General features: G+C 47.2%; 1 pseudogene across 1 annotated transcript; it reads left to right on the top strand.

Annotated features, from left to right (window-relative positions):
* The first annotated feature begins 766 nt into the window (after window positions 1-766).
* LOC101697707 (RWD domain-containing protein 1 pseudogene) lies at window positions 767-17,461 on the top strand (annotated as a pseudogene). The gene is made up of 3 exons (XR_015448530.1): window positions 767-1,133; window positions 7,630-7,825; window positions 16,002-17,461. The product of XR_015448530.1 is annotated as an RWD domain-containing protein 1 pseudogene (transcript).
* Window positions 17,462-17,505: the final 44 nt, after the last annotated feature.

Genomic DNA, 17,505 nt, shown 5'->3' with positions numbered 1-17,505 from the left:
CTCGAGGACTCCCACACAATGTGGTCATTGACACTGTGGCCAAGTCAGCTTCTGAGTGCCATGGAAACCTCTCATGGGAGCCCAGTCTCCCACACTAAGCCCATTGTCCCCTGAGCCAGCCTCTCCCTGAGAACCCCCCTTGCCAGCAGCTTTCCTGGCCTGCAGCAAGTCTTGCTGGCCCAGGCTGGGGAGGCAAAAGGTCTCATCTGTTGCAGGATCTGCCACCCTGGATCCTGTCCCCCTGGGCCCCCTCTGTATCCCTAGGAAATCAAAGCCAAGGCCTTTGCACTAAGCTATATCACCAGTCCATTTCTATTTTTTATTTTGAGCATGGGTCTCACTAAGTTGCCCAGGCTGGACTCAAACTTGTGATCCTCCTGCCTTAGCCTCCCAGAGTTCTGGGATTACTGGTGTGTATCAGCACACCTGACTAAGAGCTCATTTCTTAGTTGCCTAGAGCTCGGAGTGTGGAGGGGCACAGCAGAGAGAGATCCCAACAGTGCCCAGTCCACAGCAGTCCCTTGAGAGGATGAAAAGCAGGAGATCTGCTGCCTGGCTGGAGTGGCCTTGTGCCCTGAGCTGACCATGCACTGTGGAAGGCCTGGCACTGGAAGATGGTGCTGGAGTAAATCCATCTGGGCCACCTAGTGCCTGGCTCTGGCTCCAGGCCCCACCCATTCTTTTCTTCTCTCCCAAGTCCTGGAAACTTCCCCAGAAGTGACTCCTCTGCCTGTCCCCCACTCCCTCCCCTACATCTCCCTGGGCTGAAGTTGAAGTTGAGCAGCTTAAATCCTGACAGAATAAAACCAGGGACCATCAGAGTCAGAAGAGACCTGAGACATCGGGGCCATGTGTCGCACTCCCACTCCTGCCCCACTCACCATTCTGCGGAGGAGAAACCGGGGCCAGGGAAAGGCACTTGCCCAAGATCAGGGCCAAGCCTGGACCCAGAGCTCGGGACCCCGAGGAGTCCAGCAGAGCCTTGGAAGCAGCAAAATCCACCGGGCTTGGAAACCCTAAGCCCAACGTAACCCAAGGGAGGGGGCTGTCAGCAACCAGAAGGAAGGGCTGTGACTACAGCCCTCTCTCCCACCAGCAGCCACTTGCTGTTCCCAAAACTGCTCCCTTCACAGGTAGGAAAATGGCCCAAAATGTTCCCTGTCTTGAAGCAAGTGGACCCTGAAGCTGAGTGGGCTCGGGGAGGGTGGGTGTAGGAGGGGAGGAAGGGCAGTCAAGGAGAGCAGGACAAGTTATGTAACCTCCCTTCACCCCAATTTCACCCTCTGTAGAAAGAGAGTAATAAAAATCTCCCCACCTCATTGGGTGGTTGGAAGGATTTGACAAGATACTGAACAGAAAGTGCTGAGCATAGTACCCAGCATGCCAAGAGCACGTGATGTTGAGAGAGATGATGGACAGCGTTGCCTTTGTTGTCTGTGACCGCCCCTCACCCCTAGGGCTCTGGGGACCAAATTAGGTGCATGAGGCAAAGGGGGGGCCTTCAGGTGACAGCCACCCAACACCACCCCCAAACAGGTGCTCCCGGCTCAGCACTGAAGAGTGAGACAAGTGGCTGTGTTGGTCCCTAGCAAGTGGCCCCCTAACCTTCCTGTTTGGTCTTAACAGGGGGTGGCCAGTTGGTTCCTGGAATGTCCAAGAAAAACAAACTGGTTATTTTGAGTGAAATTGCAGCCTGGCAAAGGCGGGCTAGGCCTGCTTTAAATTAAACACAGCATTTCTGAGATTCTTTTCATCTTCCTGCCACTGTGGGTTCCGGAGACATTACCTCATCTTACCTTCCTGCTCTGAGGTGGAGAAGTGGGCAGGGTGTGGCCTTGGGGGACCGAGGAGGGGAGGCAGAGAGTGCACCCCCGCTCCTGAGGAGGGCGGGAGGTGACCAGGGCCCTTCTGAGTCCCACAGCTCAACCTCCCATGGGGCTGGGAGCAGAGCCTGTGTGGGGAGCCCGGGCCCAGCCAGCCCTGACCTTGGTCTTTAGCACAGGATTTACAGCATTGTCAAATGCACTACTTTCTCAGGAGTACTTGAAAAAGCCTGACTGCAGTTTTACAAGTCCAAGGTCAATCCCTTTCTTGGGGCTGCCTAACATTTAGGTTTTGGGTAGAAGTGCCTGCCAGCAACTCAGCAGAATGCCAATGTGTTTTAGTTTGAAAGCTGGTGGAGGGGCTGGTTTCCTCACTGGAGGCTTGGGCTGAGAGCGGAGTTCTCTTCTGGTCTTAGGAGTTGTTTTTGGCTAGCATGGGCAGATTGTGGAGCCCTAGAACATCCTACAGAGTTGGAGTCTGGCAGATTCATGTGAGTGCCAACTCCCTCAACAAAGGGTACCTGGTCTTATGGGGATCCTGAGTGACCTTATCTTTAAAACAGGGGAAGAGATGCTTAATTTCCTGGTTGGTGTATGTGCTAAGGGAATTCAATGGGCTCAAGGCTCTTTTGGTTCAAATGAAGTATACTCAAAGTTCTTTGGGTGAAACAAATAGAAACTTCCTCAAGCTGCCTATGCAAAAGAGAGACTGTTTTGTATGGAATCATGGGATTTTCATAAAGACAGGCTATATGCATGCTTCTCTGAGAATGGGAAGTAGGAATCAGAGAGGGACATGCAGTCCTCTCACTTTGCTCTGTCTCCACTCCTTCTGGGTGTTTGCTTCCCCTGCGGCCCCAGTGCCAGGGAGAGTGAGGGCTCAGGAAACTAGAGCTGGTTCTGCTGTGCTGTTTTGGTTTGTAATCCATGTAATTTGTCCCTCCAAACGCACCCATTCTCCTTTCTTCTCCACTTGCCCTGTCCCTGGGGACTGATCAGGTAGGAACCCTGTCCCTGGAGCTCCCTCACCTTTCAGGGCTGTGGTTGAGCTCAGCCCACAGTGGTCACCAGCAGGAAACAGGAGGGCAGGAGAAGAGCCAGCAGGGCCCTGGATGATCCGGCTTTGTCTATGGGAGGTGGGTTGGAGGCGGAGTGCCTGGTTCCTCTACTGGAGTCCACAGCCACTCCCATGTGCCCCTCTTTCAGCCATAGCTGTCTCTGGATTCTTGTCACCACTTCCTCCCCATTCCCTCACCCTTCCATTGGTGACAGCTCTCTATTGTCACTAGCCTAGAGCTGCTGCCCTGTCTCTTGATGGTTTCCTTTCATCTTGCCCACATCTTTATAAATAGTCTATTCATTCTATTCTCTCCAGCAACTGACTAGTGACTTTGAGTTGCTGTCCCCCTGCTGCGGGGACTCTGGCCAAGGCCAAAAGATGGAGGGGGACGACAGCTTTGTCGCTCCACCTCACCCTCCGCTGGACACCCGGAGGATGTGGATAAAGAGCTAGAAGCTGTAGGCTTGAGATCAATATTAGAGATAAGATAGCCAAAACTGAGAAGGTCAGAATTCTGCTAGAAGGGAAAATAATAAATATGCACTAAATGGAGTTACTTCAATAAGAAACTTCATTTTCTTGGGAAAATGTGACCATATGTGAAAACATTGAGCAGGGGCCTCTTTCCTTCTAAAGACACAGTTGCCTAAAAGTCAACATCATAAAGGTGTTGTAAACTGGAGATATTTTAGAATTGTTGACTTCTCTGTATTTTTTACTCCCAAATTCACGAGATCACTTACCAGCATTCCTCTTTTCCTTTCCTTTTCCAGGTTGGCTCATGCACATCTCATGTTTGGCTTTGACTGTGACATTGGCCTAGAACTCTGTCTCTTGTCCAGTGTGTCCCACAGACCTCTGTCAAATTTGTGTCAGCTTCACCAAGGCCTGGGCATGTCAGGACCCAGATCAAAGCATCCTATAGCTTCCTCCACACCCAACTTAACTTTCCCTATTCCAAGAACTGCGCCCTCTTGACAAATCGAACTTCCCACTGACCTTCCATTGCCTTCTCCCACTCTCCCTATCTTTTCTTCAATATACAGACCAAATCCCACCTCCCTGTGTGGGCTCCCCTGCCCAGTGAGCCCTCGGTGGCCCCCACCATCCTGCAGAGCAAGTTCTCAGAGGTCAAGGAGAAAGAGCTGATGGAGGAAACCTGAACTCATACACCACTACAGTGTCTGTGCTCCCCATTTGGCTGTCACTCAAGGGCACACAAGTGCCTCCCTGGACCAATGTTTGGCCAGTTGTATCCCAGAGGAGCTGAGGGAAGACCCCATGGCTCCAGGCATTGTCAGCTCTTTAGCCCTCTCCGTTTTCTGAGTTGTTTTCTGCTTTATCACATAACTGTGAGAGTTGCCTCCCAGACAAATCTGGGGCCCTAGGATGTCTCATGTGATAGCTTGGATCAGAGGTTAAATTAGTCTTGTAGGTTCTAGGAAACTTGAGCAAGCACAGATTGTACCTTCATGGCACAATGCTGTCTTCAGATGGGGAGTTCTGACCTGCATTGTCAACGTTGGGGGACCTCAGGCCTTCTTTTGCCCATGTAGAAAGCTCAAGATTCTACCACTTTTAACGTTGATTGTATCCATCAGTTAGTGTCGGTCACCTTTGGTTATACACACACACACACACACACACACACACACACACACACACACAGAGCTTTGAGTATTCATAATACTTTTGTTCAATCTTGAGTTGCAATTGCTTTGATGACAGCTACAGAAATCCTTTATAATAAAGGCCTTATATTACAATACTGTGATATAAATATCATGCAACAAAGGGCAATTGATTATACATACCCTAAAAATCCATAGACTTGTAAGTTTCTTGTTATCCCTGGGAAAATTCTAAAATGGTTAAACATTAGATTTTGGTTATTTAGAATATACATTGGAAATGAAAAGAATTCAAATGGGAATATTTAAAAGTTAAAAGAAAAAATACTGATCATTGGAAGCCAATATAAGTTTATTAAGATAAGTTATGCCGGGGCGGGGAATTTAGCTCAGTGGTTCTGCTGCCTGCCTCACAAGCTCAAGGTCCGGAGTTCAATCCCTGGTATGAAAAAACAAAAAAACAAAAAGACAAAGAATAAGCTATGTCAAAAAATAAAAGAATAAGTTATGCCAAAGAAATCCCATTTTATTTTTTCAAGTTCATCGAGCTGAGAGGTTAGAACTTTACTATGGACACAGACTCAGAGACTCAGGTCAAGCTCGCCAGTTTCAACAAGGCAGGTGAGGGAGCCTCTTACCATAACATAGGCACCCCATTTCTCCTCTTATCCACATGCAGGGTTGTACTTTTTTTCTCTCTTTGAAGTTGGATGTTATGTAAACAGTTTTGGCCAACAAAATGTGACTGGAAAGATATTCCCTGACACGTGGGAAATGTACCATTTAGCTCTTGGATGAACTCACAGATGATAAATGAAGCAGTATCAGCCCCTCTGAAGGGCAGGCTAAAAGAGAAAAGGACTCTTAGGTGTCAGCAATGGCAATGACTTTAGAGACAAACAAATGTTGTTGTGATTTAGATCTAAAATATCCCCCCAAAGTCTCATTTATTCAGAGGTGAGGCTTTTGGAGTGTGATTGGATCATGCAACACTGTGCACATCAGTGGATTGGTCCATTGAGTTCATAGCTGAATGTGCTATAAGGAGGTCGGGGCTGGTTGGAAGAGGTGGGTCATGGTGGGGGGTGACCTGGAAGGATATATTCTTATTCCCAGCTTCTCCCTTCTCTCCTCTCCTCTCCCCTCCCCTTCCCTCCCATTTCCCTTTCTTTTCTCTTCCCTTTTCTTTCCTTCCTCTCTCTTGGTGTCTCTCTCTGCCTGTCTCTCTTCCACCCCTCCCCCTCAGTTGCAATGTTGTGAGCAGCTTTCCTCTACCAGGCCCTTCTGCCAGGTGTTTCTTCTTGGAGCCAGACAACTATGAATTGAACCTCTGAGACCATGAGCCAAAATAAACCTCTCTTCCTTTTAGGTTGGGAGTGTCGGGTATTTTGTCTCAGGAACAGAAAAGTGACTAATACAGGTGTTAAACAGAAGAAAGTACTTTAAGTGACAATGGTGATCTTCTGGGTGAGACTTGGGACTCCACAGAGAGGGGACACAGTTGAGATTGGGGCCCAAGTGTAGACACCAAGTGGTCACAGGTGGGAACAGGTTACCTGGGCCTGTTGGCTGATGGCTGACTCTGTGACCTCCACCAGTTCACACCTCTCAGCCTCTTCCTTTCTGTACATGATGGGGGTGGGGTGGGGGAGATAAGTCCAATAACTCTTCCAACTCTGTGCCTATTGAAAGTCACTTTAAAGATCTTAGTTGTCCCCTCCCCTTGAGCCTCTTTGGCCACTCTGCATTGTGCAAATACAAGAAGAGAGGGCCTTGCTTGCTGCCACAGGGCCAATGTATAGTAGGAGCATGGGCAGCCAGATAAGGTCTGTGCCTTGAAGGACCCTCCAAATGTAGAGGTGGCTGAGACTCAGAAGGGTCCTGGAAAGGAAGGATTAAGACCTCAATTGCTTCCCTTCTGAATATCAATGTTACTAGCACCCTTCTAATGGGCTGGGAGAGGCCCCACTTAGTCCCTCATTCTCCTGAAGGTGAATGAGGGCAGCAGGACTCAGAGGAGTGAGGGAAGGCTGCTTCTGGCAGAGCATGTGCCAGATTCTCACAAAGCCCTGTTCCCCTGGGCACAGCATCCTCTCCTGAGGTCCAGCATAGGAAGCTGAACTTGGAGCTCCTGTACAGGAGATGCCTAGGGCTTTCCTGGGGTCTCAGGCCAACAAAGGCATGACTGTACCAGAAATAAAGCTGCATTGTTCTGGACAGAATTACATTTTGGGGTGGGTGGGGGTTTGGTACCAGGGATTGAACTCAGGACCTTGCATCTGCAAGGCAGCCACAGTGCCACTGAGCTAAATCCCCAGGCCAGGACAGAATTACTTTTTAACCAATGGTGACAACAGAAGCAACAAGAAAAAAAAAAAATCCAAACTCCCACCTCTTCTCTAGACCACAAGGGTTAAAAGCAAAACTGGAACTTTTGGATTGAGTCAGCCCCTCAGGATTCTTGGAGATTGGTGGTGGGGATGGTGTCTTCAGCCCATAGTTAGCTGGCTCCAAGGTAGGGTGGCATGGCATAGGAGAAACAGTTCATAGTATGGCAGACAGGAAACAGCCAGCAGTGAGCCTTCCTTCTTCTCTTCTTTTTTATTTCATTTAAACTACAAGCCTATTGGTTGGTGCCATCCACACCCAGGGTGGGCCTTCCCATTATCCGCACCCAGAGCTAAACCAACCAGTGGGCTAATCCAGCTATCACACTCTTAATCCGCTATCACACATCCATGATCCAGCCACCTCCCAAAAGCCCCACTATGTGCACATAAGGCTTTGGGGGATACCTAGATACAAGCCATATCAGATAGGGTAGAGAAACAGTGATGGAAAGCCTCAAACAAGGGAAGCCAGATGTCTTCTAGCATAGTCATGCAGGTATTCAAGAAACTGATGGGGGAAATCCAAGATATATTTTGCCTCAGGCTTACAAAGTGAATTACAATCATTCCATGAAAAATTGGTTTCCTAAAACCAGCACACATAGAACTTCTGAGGTTAAGGGAGGTAACAGATAAGTAAGTGTATTGGGAAAGTAAGAAGAGGACACAGATATGAGGGTACCACAGACTACCACCTGATCTCTCTTTTTCCCCTGTTTTAACAGATTTAGTCATGAGATTTAGCTGGGCTCATGATCACCCAGCTAAAGACTTCACTTCTCAGCCTCCTTTACAGCAAGATGTGGCCATGTGACTAAGCCTGCGCCAAGGAGATGTGACCAGAAGTGATGTATGAACCTCCAGACCACGTTAGTATCCCTCAACTGCTCACCTTCCACCTTTCTTCAGCCTTGTGGACTGGTGAGTGAGTGGTTTTGATGATGTGGATTAGGAGCCCCTGAGAGATGTTGGTACAACAAGATAGGAAGAGCTTGCCCGCTAACCACCTTGTGCTTATCCACCTTGTGCTGCCAGCCTACTTCCAATTTCATAAGCAAGACACAGACCCTATCGTGTTTGCACCACCATTGTATTTTAAGATATCTTTATCACCTCACTTGCATCTTTACTAACATATGGGTTATGAATCTTACTGCTAAGAATTGTTCAGAGAAAAAATAGGGTTTTTTCTTTTTCAATTTTATTAGTACATGTTTGCAATTCATGCAGTTTACAATCATCTTCGGAGTGCTTGCTTGCATGTACATATCCTGTTTTCTTCTTCCCTTTCCCCATCCCTGTCTCTCCTCCCTTCCCCAGCAGTTCCCCATCCCTTTTTCATACTTGATGTTATTTGCCTTAGCTCATGTTATGGCATATAATGTTTAACATTAATTGAGATTATATCCTGATGTGGTGTACCTTTATTCTACTTATTTCCCCTTCCCCTCCTCCTCATCCTTCATCCCAGTGCCAGTAGATTACTTCCCTATTGCTACAGATCCATTCCCTTGTCCCTTTCTATCCACCCTATACCATTTCTTTGTACTATAACTCACTCAGATGAGAGATACCATACAGTGTTTAAGCTTGTGTGTCTGATTTATTTCACTTGATATTATATTTTCCAGGTACATCCATTTTCCTACAAATGACTCAGATTTGTTATTCTTTATAGCCAAAAGTATTCCATTATATATAGATACCACATTCTCTTTATCCAATCAGTTGTTGAAGGGTATACGGGCTGCTTTCAGGATTTAGCTATTATGAATTGTGCTGCTATTAATGTTAGTATACAAGTATTGCTACAGTATGATGACTTAAGTTCTTTGGGGAAGATACCTAGTGAGGGGGATGTATGGGTCATACGGAATTTCTAATTTCAGTTCTTTGGGAAATCTCCATACTGATTTCCATGATGGTTGTACTAGTTTACATTCCTACCAACAGTGCAGGAGTGCTCCTTTTTCATCACAGCCACGCCAGCATTTATTATTTGATTTCCTAATGATTGCCATTCTTTCCAGAGTAAGATGGAATCTTAGGATTATTTAATTTGCACTTCTCTAATGGTCAGAGATGTTGAACTTTTGAGAAAAGGTAGTTTTAACTGGCATTGTGTGATCAGAAGTATGCAAATATTTGCTAGTTTTTAATCCAACAATGGCTTGGTTCAGGGCTTCTCTTCCTAAAGCACATATGTCAACATTCCTATTCTGTTAAGGTTCTTCATTAACTATGGATTCAGGCTTGCAGCCTTGAACTTGGATTAAACTTTTTCACCCAGGGCTAAATTAAAGAATATGTGGCTCATAATTTTGTTTCCACAAACTGCTGACCCAACCTTGGAACTTCTATCTCCAGGTACTTGGTATGTGTTATAATTCCATGTCTTTATCTTCAAGCCCAGTCATTTGGGTTTTCTATTACTTACAGGCACAATAGGCTCATCCATGCCTGGGCCCTCGGTCTTCCCTCTGCTAGTCTCTGGTCTCTCTGGTGGCAGCAAGATGGCTGCCTAGTTGCACACAGTCACAGGATATGTGTGCACAGCAGGAAGGGAAGGATAGCCCTCCCCTACAGATATGAAAAAACCCAAAAATATATATATTTTCCTGGAAGCTCCTTATGCATCATTGGCCAAGGTTCAGTGGGTCAAGAGCAAAGTGGCTGGGGTTGCTTTGATTGGCTTAGGCCAGTCATGGTGGGCATATTACAACCTGGATAAAATTGGGCTTCTGTTTGTAAGAGGGGCAGAAGAGGCAAAAGGACTGTGGATATTTCACAAAGCTGTCTTTGCTGTCATTCCCTTGTGGTCTGCACAGCCCTGGTCCCTCTTCTGAGAGCCCATATAAAAGACATGATGGACAGAAAATAAAGGTGACAAAGCTCATTAAGTAACTTTGTTAGGGAGTAAGGAGCCTCACACAGAGCGAGCCACTGGGATCCTTCTCATAGGACCAGGTTTATCAAAAGGCAGAGAGGCTTTGAGTGCAGAGAGAACTGGCCACCTCTGACTGGGGAGACTGGCAACCACCCTCCCACCCACTCCCACCCCCGCACCCTGCCAAAGCCAAAGATCAGGAACAGCTTCCGTGGACACAAATTCTTCTTGGCTGTGCTAATGGGACTTCAGGGAAGTGGAGAGACCAGTGCTTGTTGGGGCGGGGCGTGGGGTGGGGGGTGTCTCTTGGGAGGGGCTGGGTGGGACCTGGGAAACCTTCGCAGGCTTTTCCTGGTCTTCCTTCATCCTCAGAAACTCACTGGAGGCCAGGCCCCAGCGTGAGTGCTGGGCCCTGGGTCCCCTTGGGTCCTGAGCTTCCTCCTCTTCCGGCACAAACTGAGAGACGTTGTTCATGTGTGAGGAGGCAGGACCCCTTGTGCAGCCACTGCAGGAAGTCCTTGCTCTTCTCTCAAGCTGCTGTCTTCCTTGCCCAGTTTAGCCCTAACCAGCTACTTCTGCACTCAACCTCCCTGCCCCTGCTCCATCCCCACTTCACCCAAACAGGACACACTGGGCTGGACAAGCTCACACATCCCCACACCCACTCATGTGTTGTCTCAACTGTGAGGCCTGTCTTTGATCCTCTACCCTGACTCAATGGGTCTTGAGCCCTCCCAACGTACAGCTGCCCCAAGATGACCTTGTTGTGAAGCTCACCATGAGGAGCACATCTCACAGGGCCAGCCAAGGTGTTGGCTGGGGATCAGCACCTGGTAGGGAGAGGCTGCAGCAGGGCCAGAGCAGGAGGGAGCCAGGGTAGCTCTTCCTCGGTCCGGTGGTCCCTCAGCAGCAGGATGCTGGGTAAAAGTCTGGTCTGTAGAAGGCACCAGGATGTGCTGTCCCAGACCCAGCCAGCCTGCCCCAAGGTGCCTACCATGCCCTCAATTGCAGGGTTGGAGTAGGCCAAGAAATAGAGAGTGGGCAGAAGGCTGCAGAAGCCAGTGCCTGGCCGTGGCTGGTCAAGGTGTTTACACGTTCCTTTTCAATGCTCCGCTTGACACCCACCATGAGCCCCACAGCTCACCATCCCATGGACTGACCTGCCACACTTCTGCAGACTTTCCCTTTTCTCCTCACCAACTTGGGACTCCTTGGGCCCCTTTCTATTTTCAGAGGAAATAGTGAGCCACTCTGACCAACAGAACCCACAAGCTGTCACTTGTCCCAGTTATTATGTGACAATGATGTTGGAAGGTTGCTGGGCAGAAGTGCAGTTCTAAGAGGGGCACTAGATGTCAGCTGATCCTAGGGTATCACTTTTGCCTCTAGACCTGTTTCTTCAACTGTGAAATGGGGCCACAGGATGAGTGCTGTGGGGTTGTGGGGATTCAATTACATGGTATCACAGAAATCCTTTGTACCTGGCAGGACTGGTAATTTTCTCAAACTCTTCAAAATTGACCTCTTCTGTGACTGAGGTAATGGCTTGGGGCTCCTACTTCCTTAAGGTGATCATGTATCATTTATTTGTTCCAGTTTCATCTCTTATGAACTGTCAGCTCCCCAACTAGGCCAAGTACAGATACCCTGGCACCCCACCCCTTGGGAGTCCATCTGTACTTCCTAGAGACATATCCTAGAAGAGACGCTGTTGACCTGGGGGCATTTGGTGCCCTCAACCCTGCCATACTCCCCATGGTGCAGCCCCTGATCTGACAGTTCCTTCCTCTGTCCAAGGGAAGGAGGAGGCATGGGGAGGAAATGAAGAGCCTGCAGCCAGCTGCTGGGGTTCACTGCCTCATTCCACTATGTGCTTGATGACTCTCCTTGGCAAGCAGCTGCAAGCTGAGGAGAGTAACTGTACCCCCTCACCAGGTTATCATGAGGACTAGATGAATCAGCACATGGCATGCTCCAGGTACATGTGAACATCTGTATCTGTAACTGAGCTCAGCAGAAGCCACAGAAGGGGGCAGGGCTGGCTTCATTTTGCCCCTGACTTCTGGTAATTTTCCATTCTTGCCTCAGTCTCTTCAGCACATCTGGATATACTGTCACATGTATAGCATTATTAGTCCCTCAAAATGGATAATTTGCTCTTTCAGTCAATCTATGTAACTCAGAAAATGTTCCAGCAGCCCTAACTAAAGTCTAAGCATGATCACTGCCAGGGCAACCAAGAACTGACCTCTTTTTCTGTTGGTTAGCTAGTTTATTTATTTTAGCCAGAGACTTTCTATTTTGCCCAAGCTTGTCTAGAACTCCTGTGTTCAAGTGATTCTTCTGTCTCAGCCTCCCAAGTAGCTTGGACTACAGATGTGTGCCGCTAGTTAGAGCTGATCTCCTTATTCAAGGTTTTATCACAGTGCAGAGTCTGTGCTAAATTCTTCACCCGTATTATCTAACTCATTTAATAGTTCAAGAGAAAAGTCTTTAAAGCAGATGACAAAAGATAAATAGCAATTCCTTAAAACTGATAATAAAAGCAACAGACATACTCCAATAAAAAAATAGGTAAGGAATACAAACAGGCAGTTTTTAGTCAGGAGCCATTTTGGGAAGGAGCTGATTGCTTAAGACTGAGCTACAGAACAACTACAAAAGAACTTCATTCACCACAGAGTTTCCAGTATTATTAGTAACTTTTTCTCATTGATGAAAGAAAATACCTAACCCCCAAAGTTAAAGGAGGAAAGGTTTATTTAGCTCACAGTTTGTAGAAGTTTCAGTTTCTAGTTGGCTGGTTCCAAGGCAGGGTGGCATGGCAGAGGGGCATCACAGAGGAGAAACAATTCACGACAGGCAGAAGACAGCAAAAGCAAGCAAGAGAGAAGACTCTTTCTGTCTATCTTATCCAGACTACCCGGTCTTAGGTCGGGCAGCACTCACACTTAATCCTAGCATTGTACCATGAATCAATCCCACTGTCACACACTCTAGATCCAGCCATCTCTGCACTTGACCTTAGCCAAAAGGCTGAGAAGCAATCCACCTGTCCGCATGAGGCTTTGGGGGGACATCTAGACATGAGCCACAGCAATGACCTTCCAACAGTGACTGGGTGAGACAGCCATGGGAGACAGTTGTGGAGCAAGAGCAGACTGGACGTAGACACCTCTGGGAAGTTTAAGCTCAGCCTGGGAAGGACATGGGGTTCTGCTCTCCATGGTGAGAAGTCAGGGTCAGCATGGCTTTCAGAGGCAACTGGGTCTGAGAGCGCTAGCTGTAAATCCAGGGGTCTGCTTGATGCCTCATCCCACTGCCTACGTCTAGCAGAGATCACAGGTCTGACTGCCTTCCACATCTACCATCGTGAGTAAAGATGTGAGTAGGCGTGGATGGTTTTCATAGCTGGAGTGTATAGACAGATTGGCCTCTGAAACAGAGAGGGCACCTCACTAACTCACAGGCTGTAAAGCTAGGCAGAGAAAACCATGATTTGCTGGATTCCAAAACTTCAGATCTTGTAAAGAAACCATTCATTCAAAAATACAGAAGAAAAATAATTTTTTAAAATTTTCTCTTCTCTTCTTCATCGCCTTTTTAGATGTTTAGCTTTTTCCTTTTTTTGTATTATTTTTTTCTCCATTTTTCGTTTGTTCTTTTCAGTTACCGTTATCTATTAATTTCCTTTTACTCCACAGTAGGATCTTTATCTCATTTATCTCCCCATTCTCACTCTGTAGGTTGTCTCTTCACTCTATTGTTTCCTGTGAAGTTTTTTTTTTCTGGTATGGGGGATCAAACTCAGGACCTCATGCTCGCGAGGCAGGCATGGTGCCACTGAGCTAAAATCCCCCAACCAGAAACTTTTAAATTTGATGATTCCACTTGCTGATTGTTGGTGCTATTTCTTGTGCAATTGGGGTTCTGTTCAGAAAGCCCATGCCTATAACTGTGTAAAGAGTTTTACCTATAAAATAGGTAAATCCAGCAGATTGCTTGTTTTAACATTAGTGGGGGATACTGGTCTAAATTCAATCTTCTGCATGTGAACAGTGAGTTTTCAACAGCATCATTTTTTTTTTTTTGGTACCCGAGATGCGCTTGTGAGGCAGGCAGCGGAACCACTGAGCTAAATCCCCGGCCCTCACAGCATCATTTATTAAGAGGCTTTTTCCGCCAACATATGTTTCTGGCACCTCTGTCAAATATTAGAGAGCTGAATGTTTCTGGAACATAAAGAAGCCTCACATATATTATTGTATATATTCAGGAGTGAAGGCTGAGTTGCCGGCTGCCATGGGGGGATGAAGTGGGGGTGCAATGACTGGAATTCTGATGAGGGGTGGATTTTGAGCCAGGGTCTGGCTACTCAGCCCAGGCTGGCCTGGAACTGGTGGTGATTCTCCTGCATCAGCCTCCCAGTAGCTGGGATTACAGGCATGAGCTAACACACCTGGAAGACTCCTAATTCTTTTCCACTTTCCCTCCCTTCTGGCCTCTGAACACCCAGGTGCCTCTTCCCTTTCCCCCCTCACAGAGACAGCAGGTAGGCCCAGTCTTACTGGAGCCAGTGGTGTGCATGTTCACAGGTGCCTGCAGGGCACCTCGATCTTGGGCCTGGTAACCATGAAGCTGAGTTTCCTGTCGGCTTGAGTGTTTGGGGCACTGAACTTAAGTTCCATAGGGGCAGGGGTCACAGTTTACCCAGGGAACATTAAGTGGGGCAGAGGAGTGGTCAAACAGTGAGCACACAATCATTCCGTTGCTTAAGTCACCTGTACAGCTGCAGGGACAGCTGAGGCTGTGACCTTATTCCCACTCGTAGGGGGACAGAGGTGCTGCTTAAAGGATTTGAGGCATGACTTTTTATAAGACACTTGAGGTTGAACTTTTTGAATAGAAACATCTCACAGAGCTGCTCTGGGGGAAATCCTGGCTGAGCAACTGTCCCCTCCTTTGGGCCCTGCTGGTGTCACACTGGCAGAAAATTTTAAGTGGGATGAGCAGAGCCTCTACCATGAAGGCTGGGAGGCAGTTGCAAGGCTCCCATCTCCTGCTGGAAGCAGCTTTGTTGTCTTGTCAGCTTCCAGAGCCCCCAGGTGACCTGGTGGCAGCCTCCACTGAAGCCCATCATAAAACCCTAGATAGCTATGGGGCACCAGGCAAACTTTACCGTGCCCCCCACTGTTGCACATACCCTGAGAGAGCAAAATCAGCTCGGAGGAGGTTAAGGTAGAACCTAGGATCAGTGACTCACTCCCTGAGAAGACATCGGATCAATAGGTGCCAGTGGCTGTGAATTTCCACAATGTAGGGCTTATTTTCTGATTCTCAGCTTTGCTTTACACCAGACGCCCTGGAGAACTTTCAGTATTAGGCCACACCCCAGGCTGATTAAATCAGAATCTCTGGGTGTGACATTGAAATGTGTCTCTCTAAAAGCTTCCTAAGCATTTCCAATATGCAGAATAAGCACCTCTGGGGTTGATGGCTTAGAAAATTTTAAATCCTTGACCATAGCTATTCGAGTGGCTATGACTGAAGTAAAACTGCATGGGGGTCAGGAGAGCCATAATAGGCTCAGCAACTCTGCTACCTGAGCTGTGTGACCTCACACACAGGCTGTGCTATGAATGCTCCACGGGGAGTCTGTAGAAGGAGTTGCTGATGGGTGACTCTTCATCTAACCAGCCTTAAGGACCAATCTCTCCTGTTCGAGAGCATTTTTTCTAGACTCCTATAGCAGCCTGTTCAATCGTAAGCTCAAAAAGCTTTTTTCAGATTGGAAAGCAGCAAACACTTTGTAAGTGGTCCCTAACTTTAGCTGGTCTGCAGATCTGTGGAGAGCGGTGTTAGCCATAGAGGCTCCATGTTAAATCTTACCCTCCATTGTATAGAGCAAGGAGACTATGTTGCGAGGAACTGCGTCCTTGCCAAATTAGATGTTTACCTTCAGAAATTGTCCTGGAACATGATGAACGTTTTGTAAACCCAAGAAACAAGAAAGCCCATGAGGGTGGGGAATTTCCAAAGAACTAGAGAACAAGGAAGCAGGTGTCTTTGGATAAGGGTCATGATTAATAACCAAACTCACCTGTGATAAAAAAGGGAGGAGAATAAAAAAGCGCGGCGGCAGTCTCTCTGAGAGGCTCCCGACTCTATCTCTGCGTCCTTCTTTTTCTTCATCCTCACTCCCCCATTCAGGTGCTGTTCGACAAGTGATGGCTGGTTCCGTCACAGATCCAAACCAGCTAAGGGTCCTGCCATTTGATTGTAACACCAAATATGAGAGTACATGCTACCCATCAGGATGACTACTATTTAAAAAAGAAAAACGGAAGTAGGAAGTAACAAAGATGTGGAGAAACTGGAACCCAGTGGGAATGTAAAATGGTGAAGCTGCTGTGGAAAAAGATATGAGGTTCCTCGAAATAATTTTAGAAAGAACTGCCATAGGATCCAGCCACTTCACAGCAGCTAAAAGATGAAAGCAACCAAAGTATCCATCAATAGATAAATATAAAGGCAAAATGTGTATATCCATGTGGGTTGTTATTTAACCTTAAAAAGGCAATTATGACACATGCTACACCATGGATGAACATTGAGGACATCAGGCTAAGTTAAATAAATCATTAAGAATTCAAAAATTCAGAGAACTAGCAATCGGCCGAGAGCGGCGCGGGGCTATGGCTCAGCAGGCTGGGCCTGGCCAGAGGCCTCGGGACTCGGCTGTGGCGCTGCCTGAGCAGCGGCGTGCTCCATGGGCCGCAGCCAGGGCCGCGATGACAGACCACAGCGAGGAGCAGTGAAACGAGCTGGAGGCTCCGGAGTCCATCTACCCCGGCTCCTTCACAGTATTACCAGAAAATCCTCCCAGCTTCACCATGGCTGTGACATCAGAGGCTGGAGAAAATGATGAAAGTGTCCAGACTGCCCTCAAGTTTACATACAGTGAAAAATACCCAGTTGAAGCTCCTCTTTATGAAGTATTTTCCCAGGAAAACTTGGAAGATAATGATGTCATAGACATTTTAAAATTATTAGCATTACAGGCCGAGGAAAATCTTGGTGTGGTCATGATCTTTACTCTAGTGATAGCAGTGCAAGAAAAATTAAATGAAATAGTAGATCAGATAAAAACGAGAAGAGAGGAAGAAAATAAACTAAAAGAAGAAGCAGAGAAGCAATTATTCCACGGCACCCCTGTTACAATTGAGAATTTCTTATGTTGGAAAGCCAAGTTTGATGCAGAACTCTTGGAAATTAAAAAGAAGCGGATGAAAGAAGAAGAGCAAGCAGGAAAAAATAAATTAAGTGGCAAACAGCTGTTTGAAACCGATCATAATCTTGACACATCCAATACCCAGTTCTTGGAGGATGCTGGAAGTAATGTGGAAGTAGAGGAGTCTTTGTTCCAGGAACTGGATGACTTGGAGCTGGAGGATGTTGAGGACGACCCAGACTCCAACCCTGCTGGCCCAGGGAGTGACTCAGAGGACTGAGGCACCATCTCTGGAGAGCTCCACAGCCACAGCATCTGTGGCTGTGCTGAGAGGCTTTTAATTTTCCTTTCTTTTTTTTTCTAAGAAAAAATAACTCTCAGGAGAATATTCTTCTGGTAACTTTCACCATTGAACTTAATAAACTGACCATAAAACTTCAAAAAAAAAAAATTCAAAAATTCAAATGCTGTAGGAGGCACCCA

Source organism: Heterocephalus glaber, unplaced genomic scaffold (assembly GCF_053883595.1).
Source record: "Heterocephalus glaber isolate CG9 unplaced genomic scaffold, H.glaber_assembly_v1.0 deba00000470, whole genome shotgun sequence".
In the NCBI taxonomy this organism is placed as follows: Eukaryota; Metazoa; Chordata; class Mammalia; order Rodentia; family Bathyergidae; genus Heterocephalus; species Heterocephalus glaber.
The sequence above is the reverse complement of the archived record's forward strand: the minus strand, read 5'-3'. Positions and strand labels throughout refer to the sequence as shown.